The following is a 17,494-nucleotide window of genomic DNA, read 5'->3' on the forward strand; positions in this document are numbered from 1 at the left end:
ACAGACTTACAGAGCACCTGCTGTGGGCCAAGCACTGTCTTGTCTCTGGGGCTAGAAGAGGGCTAAAGCAGAGGAGGCCGCGGGAGGAGGGCGTGCATGGCAGGGGACACGTACCTGCTGGGTGTGTTTTGTTTTCATAGATACATATCGCCTGTTCGGGAACAAAACCAGCCAGCATACCAGATTCATGATTTCATAGATACCAATGCTTAGGATGAAGCAGTTACCAAATGGAAAAGCGAGTGGATCTGGAGTTGATGTGGAGAGCAGGCGGTGGCCAGAGAGGGCCAGAGTCTTGCCCACGGGCTGTGGGCTCCTGGGGCTCTCCGCGGAGACGGGGGTGCGGGGGGCTGAGCTTTGCTGTCTGCCTAGGGGGAGTCCAGGCTTTGAGGAGAGACATGGGACTTCCACAGTTGCTCCTTCCCTTGAGCCTTCTGGAAGTCCCCAGACCAAGTCCCACTTATAACATGACTGTTTCAGCTTGGCTCTACTCACACCCGACAGTTACACTGGACTTCTGCTGACCCTGCGAGCGGGCTCCCGCTGTGGAGATGTCGGCCTCTGACAAGCTCTGGTTTGGGTCCTGGCTCCACACGCCCACCTGCATGAGTCTAGTCAAGCCACAGGGCTTCCCCGAGCCACCAGCTTCTCGAGCATGAAAGATTCTTTCATGGGACCAAATAAACTCGGGTTGATGGGTCCTCTCCGCCTGTCCCTTCCCCTGCCACACCGTGAAGACCCTGAATCCTTCTAGGCACGAGGGTTTTCCACAGGTCTTCTCCCTGGGGATTGGGCTTGGGTGGGACACGGGGTCAGGAAGCCAACTCGGGCCCTCCCATCTCCCGGGGACCTGCCAGTCTCATCCTGTTGGGAGCCCCCACCCCTGGGCTCCGAGTGGGCAGAGGCCATGCAGGTCTCCTGCCCCCATCGTTAGAGAGCTAGAGCAGTGTGGCCTTTAGAACCCCAGCACAGATGCGGGCTTATTGCCGGGCTGGGAGGCCTGCCAGCCATGCACGCAGCCCCCGAGCTGGGGAAAGGGTCTGCTGAGCACAGCATCTGCAGGAGTCAGACAGGTGAGGGCAGGTAGGAGGGTTCACGCTTCAGACTCCACTCAGAGTCCTTTAGGGGCCAGGTCAGTGTGAGGCACTCTTGGGCCTTCTGCCTGAGTCTGTGAGGGAGGGTCATGAGCCCCTTTTGAGGGATGAGCCAACCAATGCCCAGAAATCCATATCAGTGTAATTTCAGCTGCTTCTGAGAAAGAGGTAAAAGGAGTCTGGTCAGCCGGAGTGAGGTCTCCAGGCTGTAGCCGGCCTGCGGGGAGCATCAAGGCTGTTGTCAGCTGGGGCTTGGACTCTAGGGCCATGCAGCAGGCTTCCGGGAAGAGACAGGCTGCTGAAGTAGGTTGAGAGCCTAGACTTCGGTATGAGTCTCAACTCTGCTAGTTTCTTAGCTATTTGACCTTGGATTAGCCTCAGGTTAGCCTCAGTCTATCAGTGAAGACCCTTCTAAGTGCTAGTGAGAGGAAATCCAAATCAAACAGGCTTAAGCAGGAGGGCTTCATTGGTTCGTGGAACCGAAAAGTCTGGGGCAGGGGCCAAACTGGCTTCAGGAATGGCTGGATCCAGGGGTTCAATTTATGTAATGGGTTTGGACTTCTCAACTCTTACCTCTGCTTTCCTCCCTACTGGCTTCATTTTGAAGCAAGGCTGCTCCATGTGGGGTCCCCAGCTTCTGTGCTTGGCATGTAGAGAATGCTCCCCAACCCAGCAACAGGCCAGCTTCAGGGGCCAGGCTGCCACGAGCAACACACTATCTCTGTCTTAGGGATGTTGACAGTACCCTGGGGGAGATGGGACAAGAAAAGAGGAGGTTACCATACAGGGTGATCAGAGCTGAGACCGGTGTGCACTCCAAAGCCCATGGGACACCAGAGAAGGAATGTCAGCGTTCACATCTGGATGGGCTCCCCAAAGTTTTCCTAGAAGAGATGACAGCTGAACCAGATTTTGAAGGCAATGGAGGCATTGGTCTGGGGAATGAGAAGTGAGGGAGCCAGGAGCCTGGGGTTCAGTGTGGAGTCCAGGTTGCCTCAAGACCCACGCACAGTGGGGCTGGCCAGGCTGTGGAGTTCTGGTGGGGCTTAGCGGTAGGGATAGGTGGAGGTGGGGGCAACTGAGGGCAGGGGGTGGGGGCAACTGAGCCTACATGTGGGTGAAAAGTGGCTCTGGCTTCAAGGCAGCGAGGACAGGAAAGAAGGAGCGCGTAGTGAGCACCTGCTGTGTGCCTGTAACTTCCATATGTTGCCTCACTCTGGCTGCACGACACGCCCTCGGGTTACCTCATCCCCACTTCGCAGAGAATGAACCAGGTGCCAGCGCAGAGCGCCTTATCTAAGTCAATCAAACATGTTTCCCCACAAACTTCAGATTTTGGACTTACCAGTTGGCCAGGCTCAGTGGTCTCTGACCGGCCATCGAGAGGCTCCTGGGCTACCACCCATGGCAGGGACATATGGGGAAGTTACTGTGTTCAAAACAGTTACATGTTGAAACAACTTCCCAGCACACTAACCACGAAGACTTCTATCACACAGGCAGCCGGAAGCAAAAACAGTAAATCCGAAACCCGATGTCCACAAAATAGGGGGCGCGTCATAGCCAGGGGCCGGGCATGAGCCGTGAAGCCAGAGACCCCGTGCTGGTGGGGGTGTACAGAACCACATGCACATGGGCGACCGGGGCGGACCAGCTGGACGTTGAGCTTTAAGTGCCAAATTTTTAACCCGCTTCTGAGCTGCCCCCCACACAGTGTGTTCACTTGTAGCTGAGGAAAGCCAGGCAGAAGAACATGGGGTGGGAGCAGGAGGACGGGGGGCCAGATCCCAGCTCCCCGTTTGGTTGCTATAACTCCTCTGAGCTGCAGGATTGTCTGTGAAGTGAGGGCGTGCCGTGGGCAATGACATAGAAAGAGCTCAATAAATGTCAAGGATTATTAGCCCCAAGGAAAAGAAATAGTCTCGTTTAATTATAACATTTTAAAAATTGCTGTTTTCTCAAGCCCAGACTTGAGCCAACTGGGAAGTCATTTGGTTCAGACTATAACAGCCCCCCAGCCAAGGGCAGGCACCTGGTCATTCAGCCCTGCATCTGCTGGTCAGGCTTCGGGTTCAGGAAATGCGATTGGTGAGTTAAAACCAAATTTTGAACTTGTCAAATCTTAATTGATGCAAGGTACTCGTCTTTTATTTTTTATTTTTTTTAAAGATTTTTTATTTTTTTATTAGAGAGCGAGAAGGAGAGAGCGAGAGAGCACGAGCAGAGGGGAGGGACAGAGGGAGAAGCAGACTCCCCACTGAGCAGGATACCCTACGTGGGGCTCCATCCCAGGACCCTGGGATCATGACCTGAGCCGAAGGCAGATGCTCAACCACTGAGCCCCCCAGGCGTCTCCAAGGTATTCATTTTTTAAATGAGATGCTAAGACAAAGCTTTTTGAAGAGGAAAAGGAAATAAGAGTAGGCTATACCCTGGTGATAGAGTTAGAGAGTGGAAGGAGGCCAGGGTAGTGCCATTGACATTTTGGAGTGGTGGAGGGATATTGAGAGGAGTTTTCTGGGGGAGGTGACCTCTGAGCCAGGTCCGGAGTGTGAGTGGGAACACTGGGCAAGTGGAGAGTGGGGGAGAACTGGGGAGAACCTGTAGGTTGAGTGTCCATGGTGTGTTTGGGGAAGAGCTGTCAGTCTTGGGTGGCACGGAGTCTGGAAGGATGAAGCCCAGAACTGAGGCCCGAATGGAAGGCTGGTGGGGCCCAGGGCCCAGAGTGCTAGACTCAGTGGGCACAGGGGAGCCCTCCGGGGTTTTGAAGCAGCGAGGTGGTATTAACCAGCACTGTTTTGGTTGCACAAAACAGACAACAAAAACGGATGGTCTTGAGCCAAATGCTGAATTTATTGTCTTCTATTTCTGTAACAGTGAGGGCTTCAGGTACAGTTTGATTCAGGGGCTCAAGCTCTATCTCCAATCACTGGCGTCTTTTTCTCTTTCTTCATCTCTCATGATTTCACCAGCAGAAACAGTTCCAGCAGAACTCCCAGAACAGACTCTCACTGGTCTAGCTGGGGTCTCATGCCCATCCCTGGGCCTGTCACTCTGGCAAGGGGGTGACATATTGTAGAGTTAGGGACAGACTCAGCTGACACAAACTAGATGGACTAAGAGTGGAGGAGGGGGATTCCCCAAAGAAAATCGGGGTGCCTCACCTGAAGTGAGAAGGCGGCTGGGCAGGCAGAAACATCCAGCATCCCCCACTGTGAACTGAGAAGACCTGCCAGGCACTGTGCTAAGTGACCCGATGTGTGACATCCCTTCATGTCAGCCCCATTAGGAAGGGTTTCTCATGATCCCTGTTTTGCAGATGAGAAAACCGAGGCTTAGGGACCTAGAGTGGCTTTCCCAAGGTCACACCAGTAGCAAATGGCCTCAGACCCCAAATCTGCTGGACCCCAAAGCCCGGGCTCTTAACCACCTGCTCCACTGCCTCGAAGGCATCAGATCTGAGCTCGAAGCTCAGTGTGGCTTGCCCAAGGTTTGCCCAAGCTCCCTAAGTGGAGGATGGGAGCTTGAGTGGAGGACAGAGTGGCAGGGGGGAGACCGGAGGCAGAGGATGGGGCAGGAGGCTGGTGCCTCACAGACAGAGGGGAGGGGAAGGGGCCCTGAGAGAGAGAGGTGCAGTGTGCCCCAATGCACTGTCAGCCCTAGTTTTCATTGTTGTTTTCTTATGTAGATAAAACAATTGATCTAATCAGCAATAGATATGTACACACACACACACACACACAGCAATTTGTGTGTATGCACGCGTGTATATGTACACATACTCACATGTACACACACATAAGCATGCTAATTATTTGGCCTTCTAGTTTCTGTTCCGGGCAACCTTAGCAGGAGGATGCAAGGAATGAGGCTTCTGGGCCTGGAGGCTGGACCTCTGCTCAGGCTATGGGCACAGGGGTATTTCCTGGGGAATTTCCGGAGGAAGTGGTCAAAGGGAAGTAACCACCCACCTGGCTCAGGGCCAGGGTGGGGAGCGGGTGGGATGGGGAAACAGCCACTCCTCACTTCCCTTTTCAGCCCTAAGGCTTCCCAGGCAAGAGTCCCGCCTCCCTGATGACATCATACAGGTCAGAGGTCATTCTGTCCACACCCTCATTGCACAAAGGGAAAACTGAGGCAGTGGGGGGGGCACAGCATGCCTCACCTTTGTCATCACCCTATGGGGAAGCCTGGCAGCCTGAGTACCCAGCCTAGATGGGCTGCTGCTTTGCTCTATGACCTAGGGCAAGTCACAGAGCTGCTCTGGGCTTCAGTTTTATATCTGCAGAATGGGCCCATAATTACCTCCCAGAGTGGACAAACAAACAAAGCTTGGAAGTGCCTGGGTCAGTGCCTGGCAGGTGTCAGTAAATGTTGGCTCTTGCAGCTTCTTTATGCGGCTTTAAACTCTCCTTTATGCGGCTGCAGATCCTGAGAAAGTTGGGCCCAAGACCCAGCTTTTTTTTTCTCTCTCTGAAGATTTATTTATTTAAGAGAGAGAGAGACTCTCAAGCAGACTCCTCACTGAGCACGGATCCCACGACCCTGAGATCGTGACTTGAGCCAAAACCAAGAGTCGGGTGTTCAACCAAGTGAGCCACCCCGGCGCCCTGAGACCCAGCTTTCTGTGTAAAAGCTGTGTAGCTACGGCAAGGCACTTCACTTCTCTCGGCCTCCGGTTGCCTTATCTAGAAAATGGCTTACTAATCACCACCTCAGCGGTTGCTGCGGAGATTAACAAAATGCCCAGCCCCTGGGATGGGATTTTCTGGTGTGTCTCCTTCCCGCTGGGCAGCTGGACATGCCCCTGCCTCCATGGCTCCTCTTTCTGCCCTGGGAGCGTACCAAGTGAGCTATTCTATTAATGAATCATTCAGCTAGTGTCTACTGAGCACCCACTGTGTGCCAGGCCCTGCTGAAAACAGTGAGGAAGTCAGACCCACATCTCCTCCCCCTGAAGCTGTGGGGGGGGGAGAGACAGGAAATAAGTAAGCAAACAACTGAACGACATACTTTCAGACATTGCAGTGAGGAAGATAAATGGGTTGATGGGGGGCGGGGAATGACTTGGTGGAGGCCATTTTAGTCAGATGGTCAGCTAGAGCCTCTCTGAGGAGGGCACCAGAGGACAAGGAGGTGGCCAGTAGAGATGGGGGATGGGGCTGGTGACAGAGGGAGAGCAGGGTAGACAGCCACCAGGGAATTCAGACGCAAAGGAGAGAGGGGCGGGGGGGCTTCCAGCATCCCTCCCGGGGAAGGGAGTCTGGCTGGGCCGGTGTGAGAGCCTGAGGGTCCCATCTGGGGGATATTCTATCTCATGCGTTAAGCGTTTGCTGGAGGCAGGGCCAGCTGAGGCCCACCTGTGAACGATGATGGGGGATGATGATGGGAGAGAGAGGACGTGTCCGGCAGCATGGTGGTCACGAGCTACCTCTGCTGCTTGCCCTTGGAGCTCCAGACTGAGGGTGGCAGATGGTGCTGGTAGAGGGGGACCGCAGGGAGAGGCAGCTGGGCTCCGCCCCAAACTTCAGAACCTCTAAGAACCACGTAAGTAACCACATTTTACCTTCAAGTACTGTCGCAACCCCAGCCCCGACTTCCATGTGCCCAAGACAGGCCGCTGCCCCTCCCCGGAGCCCTGGCCTCTCTGGAGACACAGGGACACAAACAATAACATCAGCTGGTTTGGGGGGAGCGTCGGCGTGTGCCGGCACGGTCGGGCCCTTCACACAGATCCTGTCGTCTTCTGGTATCTCGTGTTGTCACGGTGGGCTTTTCAGCTCTGGGGAGGGGGGGTCTATTGGATATGAGTGAGACCCAATATGGAAAGGCTTTGTAGCTGGTTTCTAGGATGACTTAGTATAGGAAGCACTCTTAATGTCAAAAAAGAAAAAAAAAAATCTGGTGCTGAAATCCTAAAGATGTCTGTCCCTAAAACGTGCTGCCCTAGTTTGGGCCCTGTAGACACTGGCTGGTTCGTGGGTGTAAAAAGCAGATGCTGGGGGGCACCTGGGGGCTCAATTGGTTAAGTGACTGCCTTTGGCTCAGGTCATGGTCCCGGGATCCTGGGATCAAGCCCCGCATCGGGCTCCCTGCTCAGCGGGGAGCCTGCTTCTCCCTCTGCCTGCTGCTCCCCCTGCCCGGGCTCTCTCTCTGTCAAATAAATAAAATCTTCAAAAATAATAATAATAAAATAAAAATAAAAGCAGTTGCTGGCCGTGGCACCCTGAAATCCCCCGACTGAAGTGGAGACGCACCCACTAACCCAAAGAGGGTCTGTTTTTCCGCAGCACCTGTAACACCCCGACTTCATGGAAGAGGAAACTGACAGTGAGGCTAAGTCCTCTAGCCACGTGCAGTCAGTAATGTCACGGATGGCATCTGAACCGAGGCTGGCAGGACCCAGAGCTCCCAAGGGCTTCACAACGTGCCCCCCTGCCTGCTCTGTCTGCCTCCATGACGAGATGAGATGTGCTCGCAGAGGCACCGGCACCTTCCTGGTCCACTGGGTTCATAGAAGGGTGGTGTCCCTCCTCTCTCCTAAGGCTACCCAGCAGGTGCAGCAGAGAAAGTCAGAACTGGAAGGCCTTGAAGAAACCATCAAGCCATTCTCCCACAGGTCAGGGGATTCTGTGAGCTTGGCTGGGAGGGGCTGTCAAGGTGGATCCCATGACAAGCTTAACACACTGGGGGCTCCTGACCAAGGGTGATGGGGTAAGAGGTGGGGCCCCAGAAACAACATGAGACACCAGAAGTCTTGGCCCCAAACTTCAGTCAAGAACTAGGTAACAAGCCACGTTTCATCTGCACACACAGATGTCCCAGATAAGCAGGCCACAGTGAGCACCTCGAGGCTGCAACATGGCGCCCTGACACACCCGAGGGATGACACAGGAGTGCAAAGGAGGGAGCCATGCGGCTGGAGGCTTCCCAGCAGCCACCAGAACGACATGCCCTTCTCTGAATGCTGAATGTGTGTTGCGCCCTACTCGGTGCTCATTTAATTCTCGCCGCAACCCCGTCAAGTAGGAATATCCACCCTGTTTTGCAGATGGGGAAACTGAGGCCAGCCAAATCACTTGTCCACATTCCTTGCTAGTTGGAAAGTGGCTGCATCAGAACGGGGACCCAGAATTGAACGTGCCTTTGGAAATTGGAGGGTCGACCAGTGTAGTGGGTCAGATAAGTGGAGAGGTGTTCCCGTGCTTCCCACCCCGGTGTCTGCCCTCCTCCCAGGTGGCAGCTGGCCCCCAGTGGGTGCCCCCACTACTCCATCATCTGGAGGCTGGATACGGCTGCTGGGCCAGTCATGGGAGAAGGGCACCATCTGGTGCCTGTGGACAATATGTCCACTGAAGGTGGAGTCCTTTGCTGACAGCTCCACACCCCCCACCCCCATCCTCACTGCACGAAGATTTGTGATCCCTGCCTGTGTTGTGGCAGCCGCCTGCCGGCATCCCCTTGAGTTGGGAGGTGGAGGAGTGTCTGTGGGGTATCTGGTGCCCTCAGGGTGGGAAGCCGAATAGCAGGGAAGACCAAGAAGCTGGATCTGGGGGAGGGCAGGGCCGGGTAAGGGTGACTTTAGGCGAATATCTTCATAATGCGCCAGGAGCAGGATGGTACTGATCTAGAAACCCTCTGCACCCCGGTTCCTCCAGTCCTGCCTGTGACCGGTCGGAGCCTGCCTGGCCCAAGTGCAAACCTCAGGGCAGCTCCCCAAGGCTGCCTCCCTCTGGCCCCACTCAAGTCTCTGTCCCGTTAAAGGGCAGATAAGTTCCCCTGGGAGCCTCAGAGATTGCTCTTGGACACCCAGGCTCCCTGCCCAGGGTGCAGGGAATGCTTCGGGGCCGTGGTTCTGCTCCTGCGGCCACGGGCTGGCCCTGAGCTGACACTCCCAGACAGTCTCACTACTGATGAGTGTATTGTACCTGTTTCGTTTAGCTGTGTAACAAACCAGTCAAAATGTAGTGACTTACAACAGCAATGATATCTTCTTGTGCACGATGGTGTGGGTTGGAAAATCTGGGTGGTTCGGCTGGTCTCCTGGGGCTCACTCCTTTGCTGCACTCACCTAGAGGGTCGGCTGGGCCTGGAAGGTCCGAGATGGCCCCACTCACATGTCTGCAGTTGGTGGTGGGGCACCCCAGTACCCCTTTACATGGCCCCTTGCCCCAGTGGGCATCCAGCTTCTATCTACTGAGGTCCAAGGGCAGTGTTCCACGAAGATGAGTGTGGAGGTGCAAGCCTCTTGAGGCACACGCGGCCTCAGAACCGGCCCAACCATCGCTTCTGCCACATTGGAGTGTACAAAGAAATCACGTGACCAAGGGGAAGGGACATAAACCTCCCTCTGGGTGGGAAGGGGAAGGGACAAGTCCCACGGCAGAGGGGCCTGGGCGCCAGGATGGGGGGAATTTGTAGCCCTATTTTGTAATCAGAGTGAATGTATCATTAGGATTTTGCTGGGTTCTTCACTCACAAAGGTTAGGGTGAGGAAAGCAAGTTCTAAACTCATTGTACGAAGGCCCCAAACCAGCCTGGTAAAATTACCCTTGAAGACCTGTCGGTTGCCCATAACATACAGAGTCCCTGGTTTGTATACCCACCGGAAGTGCGTGATCCCCAAGCCAGACCAGCTGAGGGAACCAAGGCTTGCTCCGGCATCCAGCCTTTGTGGGAGGCGGGGACCCACGAATCCCTGCTGGGAGTGCAGTGGCGCCAAACCACTGCTCACTTCAGCGGCCTTGTTCTGTGTTACCAGTAAGCCCGTAGAGCTGCCCTGCCCCAGAAGGAAGCTACCAGCCATATGGGGCTATTTCAGTTTTAACTAGTTACATGAAATTTTTTTTAAACTCAGTTCCCCATCTGCACTAGCCCTGTTCCAAGTGCTCAGTGGCCACACAGCTAGCAAGTGGAGAGCCAGGAGTCAGCTGGCCTGAGCCCAGCTCCGCCCCCTTCATCTAGCTGCCCTCCTACCTGCCCACCTTGGTGGTCGCCCTGACCTTGTGCTGGCTGCTTGGGACCCAGAAGGGATTCGGCCTTATCCTGGTCGCTGCTCTTGAGGGGCTCCCTCCCAGTCTCCTGGGGGCAGGAGATCTGATAACACATGGTACCAGGGTGTGAGCAGGACCAGTGCTACTGGGCATCCCTCCAGCCCCTGGCTCCCAGCCACCCTGCCCTCAGGCAGCCAGCACCCAGGGTGTGCTGAGCGGGGAGCCTGAGGACCACCCCCTCTGGAGCCGGCCCCTTGCTCCAACCCTGTCCTCCCCACTGTGAAGTAAGGGGGCCTCTAAGTGCACTCTCCAGGCTTTTCCAGTAAAAGCAGGTTGCCTTTACATCACTAAAACTTGGGAGAAACCTCCCCACCCCCATGGTTAGTATCCATGGCTGAAAAATTACAATAAGCCACCAAGAACCCATTTCAGATGAATTCGAAGTCTATGAATTTTATTCACAACAGACTCTATTTTGGTTTGAAACATGTTAATGTGTGAAACAGTATTTGTTTGGTCTACCAGCAGCATTGGGTGTGCATATGGGATGTAAGATCCCCTAAAATAATTCAGGGGCTCCCAGCTTGGGAATCCCCAAGACTTCCAGGATCGGAATGGGGGGAGGGGCACCTCAGGATAGCTCTGCCTGGCTAGCACTCTGGCCAGCCCCTTGCTGGTTTTTGTGGTGGAAGGGGAGTGAGGTTCTCCCTTGACACCCTGTCCCCCCCATTCATACACCCCTCCACTCTCACAGCCTGCATCCGCCCTCCCTAGCAGCTGTTTTTCTCGTTCTGTTCTGAGCTCTACCGATCTGAGGTGACCCAGCATTTTTGCCTGGTCCCTCTAGGCTGTGGACCCCAGTGTCCAAAAGCTGGGACCCTCTTTTCTGTGGGGACAGAATTTGACTTCCTTATTATCCAGAGGAATGGAGATGATTCAGGCACCTGCTCTCCAGACTGGGCCCTGGACAGAGCAGAGGGGTTTGCACACCGCCTTCCTCCTTCTGCAGGACCCTCCCCTGACCCCAGCTGAACAGCAGTGCCATGAGGGCAGGGACATTTGTATGTGTCCCCGCTGATTCCTGGCACATAGCAGGCACTCAAATATCTGTTGGATGAATGAATTAATGAATTAATGCAAGCTGAGGGGCGCACAGGCATGTGTCCCAACCCTGCCTTCTGGCTTCTAGCTATGTCTTTGGGGGATGGGGGGTGGGGGGTGATCTCAGAGACACGTGATGAGCAGGGGGCAGTCCCTATGGGAGTTGTGTTCACAACTAGATTGGCGCTTTTTCTCCTTTTGGAATCCATGGATTTACTCTCAGGGGTCTTCCGGTTCCACACAATAATTTTTTTATGTGTGGATTCTTTAAGAGTTGTAAGAGTTATTTCGTAATAATTTCAATCTTCAAGAAGACTTGCAAGAATAATACCCAAAAAACAACAACAAAAAAACCCAACCAGCCTTCTCCCCTGCACCCTTCACCCAAATCCATTATTACTAATCTTTCGCCAGATTTTGCGCTCTCACAATAGTGTTTTTCCCCCAGAACTATTGGAGAGGTCATTGCAGTCATGCAACACGATGACTTTTACTCCTGAATAGTACTTTGGTGTCTGTTTCCTAAGAACAAGAACATTTTGTTACATAAACATGGTTCAAAAGCCAAATTCAAGAAGTCTAACACTGACACCATACTGGGATCTAATATACAATTTATAGTCACCTTTACCAGTTGTCTCAGGAATGTCCTCATGTCAAGTTTCTCCCTAATCCAGATCTTGTGTTACATTTGGTCACCACTCATTCTCCAAGATGTCATTGATGTCCCATAAAATCGTGATTATTAGAGATATTTACAGAGCTGTATAAACATCACAATTTTATTCTAAATTATTTCCATCACCCTGAAAAGAAGCCTCATCTCTAGTCCCCATCAAGGCCTTGTCCCTCTTCTAGCTCCTGATAATCATAGATCTACTTTTTGTCTCTAGACATTTGCCTTTCTGAGCATGTCGGTATCAATGGAATCATGCAGTGTATGACCTTTGTGTGCGGCTGCTTTCACTTCGCCTCCTGTTTTCCGGGGTGTCCGGGTGTCACACGGAGCAGTACTTCATCCCTTTTTATGGCTGAATAATAGTCCATTGTATGGATAGACCTGGTTGATGGACATTTGGGTTGTTTCCACTCTGGGGGTTATTATGAATAATTCTGCTACTAATATTTGCATACAAGATTTTTATGGGGACATACGTTTTCCTTTTTCTTGGTAATATCTAGGAGTAGAATCCAGGGGTTCGTAGAGTAACTGTTTAACTTTTTAAGAAACACCCAATTGTTTCCCAAGGTGCCGGCACCATTTTACTTGCCCGCCAGCTGTGTAAGTGGGCTCTGATTTCTCCACATCCTCACCCGCACTTGTCTGTCTCTTTGATGACAGCCATCCTAGTGGGTGGGGACCTCACTGTGGTTGTGGTTTGAGTTTCTCTGATGGCTAGCGATTGTGAGGGTCTTCTCATGTGCTTCTGGGGCATTCGTGTATCTCCTTTGGTGAAATACCTCTTCAAACTTTTTGCCCATCTTTTAAGGGTGCTGTGTTCTTGTTCTTGAGTCACAAGAGTTTTTTTATATTCTAAATACGGGTCTTTGTGGGGTGCTTTGCTTTGCGGGGTGTTTTGGGTTTTGGTTATATGATTTGCAAACCTTTTCTCCCAGTCTGTGGCTTAATTTTTTGCTTTCTTGATGGTGTCTTTTGAAACGTAATAGTTTTTAATTTTGATAAAGTACCACTCTATCAAATTTTTCTTTTAGTGCTTATGTGTTTGGTATCCAAGAAATCATTATATCTAAGAAAAAAATCTAAGATATTTTTCTATCTAAGAAGTCATTTTATATCTAAGAAATTATTGCCTAATGCCAGGTCACAACGATTTGCTCCTATGTTTTCTTCTAAGAGCTTTATAGTTTTAACTCTTACATCTAGACCATTGATCATTTTGACTTAATTTTTGTGGATGATAGGAAGAGTCCAAACGCCTCCTTTTGCATGTAGTAGACAATTGTCCCAGTGCTGTTTGTTGAAGAAACTACACTCTCTAGTAAGTTCTTTTTTTTTTTTTTAAAGATTTTATTTATTTATTCGACAGAGATAGAGACAGCCAGCGAGAGAGGGAACACAAGCAGGGGGAGTGGGAGAGGAAGAAGCAGGCTCATAGCGGAGGAGCCTGATGTGGGGCTCGATCCGGTAACGCCGCGATCACGCCCTGGGCCGAAGGCAGACGCTTAACCGCTGTGCCACCCAGGCGCCCCTACACTCTCTAGTAAGTTCTTGACACCTTTGTAAAAATCATTGGACCATGATACAGTTTTTTCAATGTCATTTGCATGAAGATAAAAACCCCCTTCCATTTTAACAAAGCATGTTCCCAACTGCCTGGATGACTTTTTCTCCGAACTACCCAGGTAGATGAATTGGATATTTTTATTTTGAGTGGATCATGGCTTTTTCTAATTTATTTGTAAGAACTCTTTATATATTGAGGAGCCAAGGGAACAGGATGTGCAAATACTCAATGTCGTGAAATAGCACAGTGTGCTGAGAAGGCATTAAGTATAGCTTGGCTCTGGGGGAAGCTGCTGAAGATGCAGCTAGGCCGGAAGGCAGAAACCAGTTTTTGTTTTGTTTTGTTTTGTTTTAGATTTTATTTATTTATTTTAACAGAGAGACAGCAGGAACACAGGAACAGCAGGAACACAGCAGGGGAGTGGGAGAGGAAGAAGCGGGCTCCCAGCAGAGGAGCCCGATGTGGGACTCGATCCCGGCGTTCCGGGATCACGCCCTGAGCCGAAGGCAGACACCTAAGGACTGTGCCCCCCAGGCGCCCCCCCAGAAACCAGTTTTGATGCTAACCTGAGAAGCTTATGTAAATGCACCAAAGTGAGGTGGCTCCTGGGTGAATCAGAAACTGCACCAGGTTGAGTTCTTGCACAAAGAAAACTTCTATTTGCAGCAAATAAGAAGATCACAGGGAATGGTTTCCAGAGCTGTGACTCCCCGAGAGAGGGTGAATGTGTTCTTTTGTTTAGGGTTAGGATGAATCTTTTGATAGGGAAGCCTCGTTATCCTGTGTCGAGGTGGACATAAGGGAGCATGTGCCTAGACATACATTAGATAACATACAATATATATAACATGGAATTATACTGAGGTAGAGGTAATGGTACGTCACACCAGAGGTCACTCCTCGTCCATCTGCCCAGGTTCGAGTAGGGGGTTTAGCTCAAAAGGTCTGAGTTGTCTAGGCCAGTGGGAGGTCTTAGCAGGACAGTCACCATCGCCTGAGGGCTGGTTTTGGGTTTCATTTGCCTGTGTTAAGAGGCAAACTGGAAAGAAGAGCTTAAGGGAAAATGTAAGGCAAAGGCTAGCGAGTACGAGCAGGTGGGCAGTGTATGTCAGATCTTGGGGTCTGGCTGGTGACACTTAGACTTTATCCTCCAGGTCAGAGGGAGCCATAGAAGGGTTCTAAGCAAGGGATGGATGTAATTAAATCTGTATTGTTGGAAATTGCTTTAAATAAGAGACATAATGGATGGAGGGAAGGGCTACAAGGGTAAATTGAGGACAGAAAATGCAAACCGTTTGAATGTCCAGCTGAGGAGTGTCAGCTTGGTTTGGTGGGCAATGGGGAGCCACAGAACATTCTGGGTGATGACTGGGGGTTAACCAGAGAGGCAGTGGGGATGGAGGGCTGTCTATGAAGATGGAAAGGAGCAGGACTGAGGCCAGGGCTGATCTCTGGATGGGGTAAGAGGCTCGGTTTCCCAGCATAAGGCTTTGCCCCACTGACATCTCAACCCCACATGGGTGCCTAGGACTGTGTCATCTGTCCCTACTCCCCAGAACTGACCTCCAACCCAGACAGATGGGATGTTGCCAGGGGTAACCTGGAGAGGGAATATGAACCAAGAGTTTCCGGGCAGGGCACCGTGAGTGGGAGAAGGAAAAAGGAACAGCATATGGGCATGCCAGGAGGGGTCTTAGAAGACACACAAGCCTCCATCCCCAGGGCAACGGACCCTTGGCCTCTGCTGCCACAGGTCCAAGGGTGGGGAGCCCCCTACCTCCCCAGCAGCTATTCCATAGCTGGTTGGCTCATCCGGTGAGAAGGTTCTGGGGCTGGCATAGCGTCAGAGCTGTAAGGAGCCTTGGAACTCTTATCTCGCGCTTCCTGTCCACTAGATAGAAGGGGACCTTGAGGCTCAGAGGGACATCATCCTGCACGGAGGTCACATAGGGAGTCAACCCCAGCTTGTGTCAGAGCAGGACCTAGAAACTCCCCGCCCAGTTTCACAAATGCTTATTTTTTTTAACCTACTTTTCAAAAACCGGTATTACATGCATGTAGCGCAAAAACCAAACCAAAACAAAACATTTCAACAGAACATTTCAGTGAGAAGCCCGTCTCCTTTCCACCCCGTCCCCAATTCTCCATGCCATTCCTGAAGGCACTGCTGTTCCAGTTTCTTAAGCGCCCTTGTCAAAGAGAATAGATGCATGTACCAGCATGTACAGGAGACCCCCGTCTTTTTTACACGGAAAGTAACATACCATACCCCGTACCACACCTTGCTTTTCCCCCTTACCGGATTGCCTGAGGTCAATCATTATCATCCCAGTCCATCCCAGCAAAGCCCTGGCTTACGGGTCTTCATACCGTTGCCGTTTGCTTACACAGAATACTGTGGACTCTTGTTGAATTTTTATGTTTGCATGCTGCGGAGCTTGGCCACATCACCCTTCAAAAGTGTGGCACTACCTTGCCCCTCACCAGACAGTGTTGGTGAGTGCATGCACCCCCCCCAACAGCAAAAGTATTACCAAACTTGTTCATTTTTGCCAACTTGGTAAGGTTACAAAAAGTGACGGGTATGTTTATTTTGATTTGTATTTCTTTAATATGCATTTAATTACAAATGCGATTGAATCTTTCCATGAACTGCTTGTTCCTATCCTTTACTCTTTTTTTCTAATCGGTTCATCATCTTTTCCTATCGATTTGAAAGAGCATTTTCTGTATGAGGAAAATTAACGTTCATCTCGTTTTCCTCAATTAACTTCTGGCATATGCACTGCAGATAATTTTTTTTATTTGCCATTTGCCTTTTTTAACTTTGCGGTATTTTTTATTCTATTCAGAAGTTTTAATTTTTACATAGTTGAGTTTATCAATATTTTCCTTCATGGTTTCTGGAAATAAAAATATTTATACAATGCACTTTACACAACCTTTTTACACAGTATCATGGTTGATGTGCACAGCAGCCTTTGAAGGGAGACAGGGTGGAGATTTTTATCATTAGTTTCATTTTACAGATGAATTCAAGTGAGGCTCAGAGAGGTGATGAGACTCCCCCAGGCTGAACAGTTTCTAGAACCCTTGCTGTTCTCACTTCCCTCACCTGCCTTCCAACCTGCCAGTTAACTCACTCCTGGCACTGATAACAAAAGGAGGTGGCTTCTCTCGTAGAACATTTTCAGTTATTAAAACTACAAGCATCTTTTCTTCCTTTCTAAAAATATTTTTGAAACTATAAAATGAATTCATAGTTCTTAAAAACAGGACCTCCAACATACAGAAGAACATAATGGGAGGTTCGGGGTGGGGACTCGTGCTTTGCCCCAAAAGCCCATCCCCCGGGTGCCCGCTGTCGGGTTTGCTGTGAGACAGGGCGAGGAAGAGCCACCAGGAGCTGGACTGTCCTTATTTGTCTGTCTGTCACCAGTGCCTTGTATACTCCAGGAATGCTTTAGGTGTTCAATAAAGGCTCCAAGACAAGAGACTGAGGTGGTCAGGCCCCCCATTTAGACTGTAGCTGCATAGGCCTGCATTCAGACACTTAGCAGTTGTGTGAGCCTGGAAAGGCAAATTACCCTCTCCGTGTGTCCTTGTCTGTAAAATTGGGAGAGTAGTAGGACAAGTAAGTGTAGTAAGTCCCATAAAGTGCTGAATCTCTGATCTGTCTGTTCCTTCCTGAATTCTACAGTCTGCTACTCCCACCTGGCCCTGATATACAGGGTCATGAGATACCAGAGCTGAAAATCAGGCTCCTTCCCTCCCAGAAGCTCAGAGAGGGGAAGTGCCTTGCCCAAGGTCACACAGCCTGTGGGTGGCAGGGCAGGCAGAGACTCCAGTCTCCTGACTCATTACATCACTAAGCCAGCTTCCTCACAGCTGGACCACGGCAGACGCGTCCCTCTCGCCTACTGTGTCGCCCCTTTTGGCCACCAGGGGGCGCTTCCTAAAACACAGCCCAGACCGCTGACGTCCTTGCTCCAAACTGGTCGGGGGCTCCCTGCTGCCTAGGAAAGGAAGACGCCTTTTTTTTTTTTTTTTTTTTTTTTTT

General features: G+C 51.2%; 1 protein-coding gene and 1 long non-coding RNA gene across 4 annotated transcripts in view; one reads left to right on the forward strand and one right to left on the reverse strand.

Annotated features, from left to right (window-relative positions):
* The window catches only part of IQSEC1 (IQ motif and Sec7 domain ArfGEF 1), a 170,104-nt gene that overhangs the window by 55,090 nt on the left and 97,520 nt on the right, over nt 1–17,494 (forward strand). The gene's annotated exons all lie outside the window — the stretch shown is intronic.
* On the reverse strand, nt 683–2,575 carry LOC117801937. Its single transcript, XR_004624790.1, has 3 exons — nt 2,440–2,575; nt 1,668–1,840; nt 683–794 (listed from the first exon to the last, which is right to left on the reverse strand). It is a non-coding gene; the product is annotated as an uncharacterized LOC117801937 (long non-coding RNA).

The sequence above is a fragment of the Ailuropoda melanoleuca genome, chromosome 4 (genome assembly GCF_002007445.2).
Source record: "Ailuropoda melanoleuca isolate Jingjing chromosome 4, ASM200744v2, whole genome shotgun sequence".
Taxonomy (NCBI): Eukaryota; Metazoa; Chordata; class Mammalia; order Carnivora; family Ursidae; genus Ailuropoda; species Ailuropoda melanoleuca.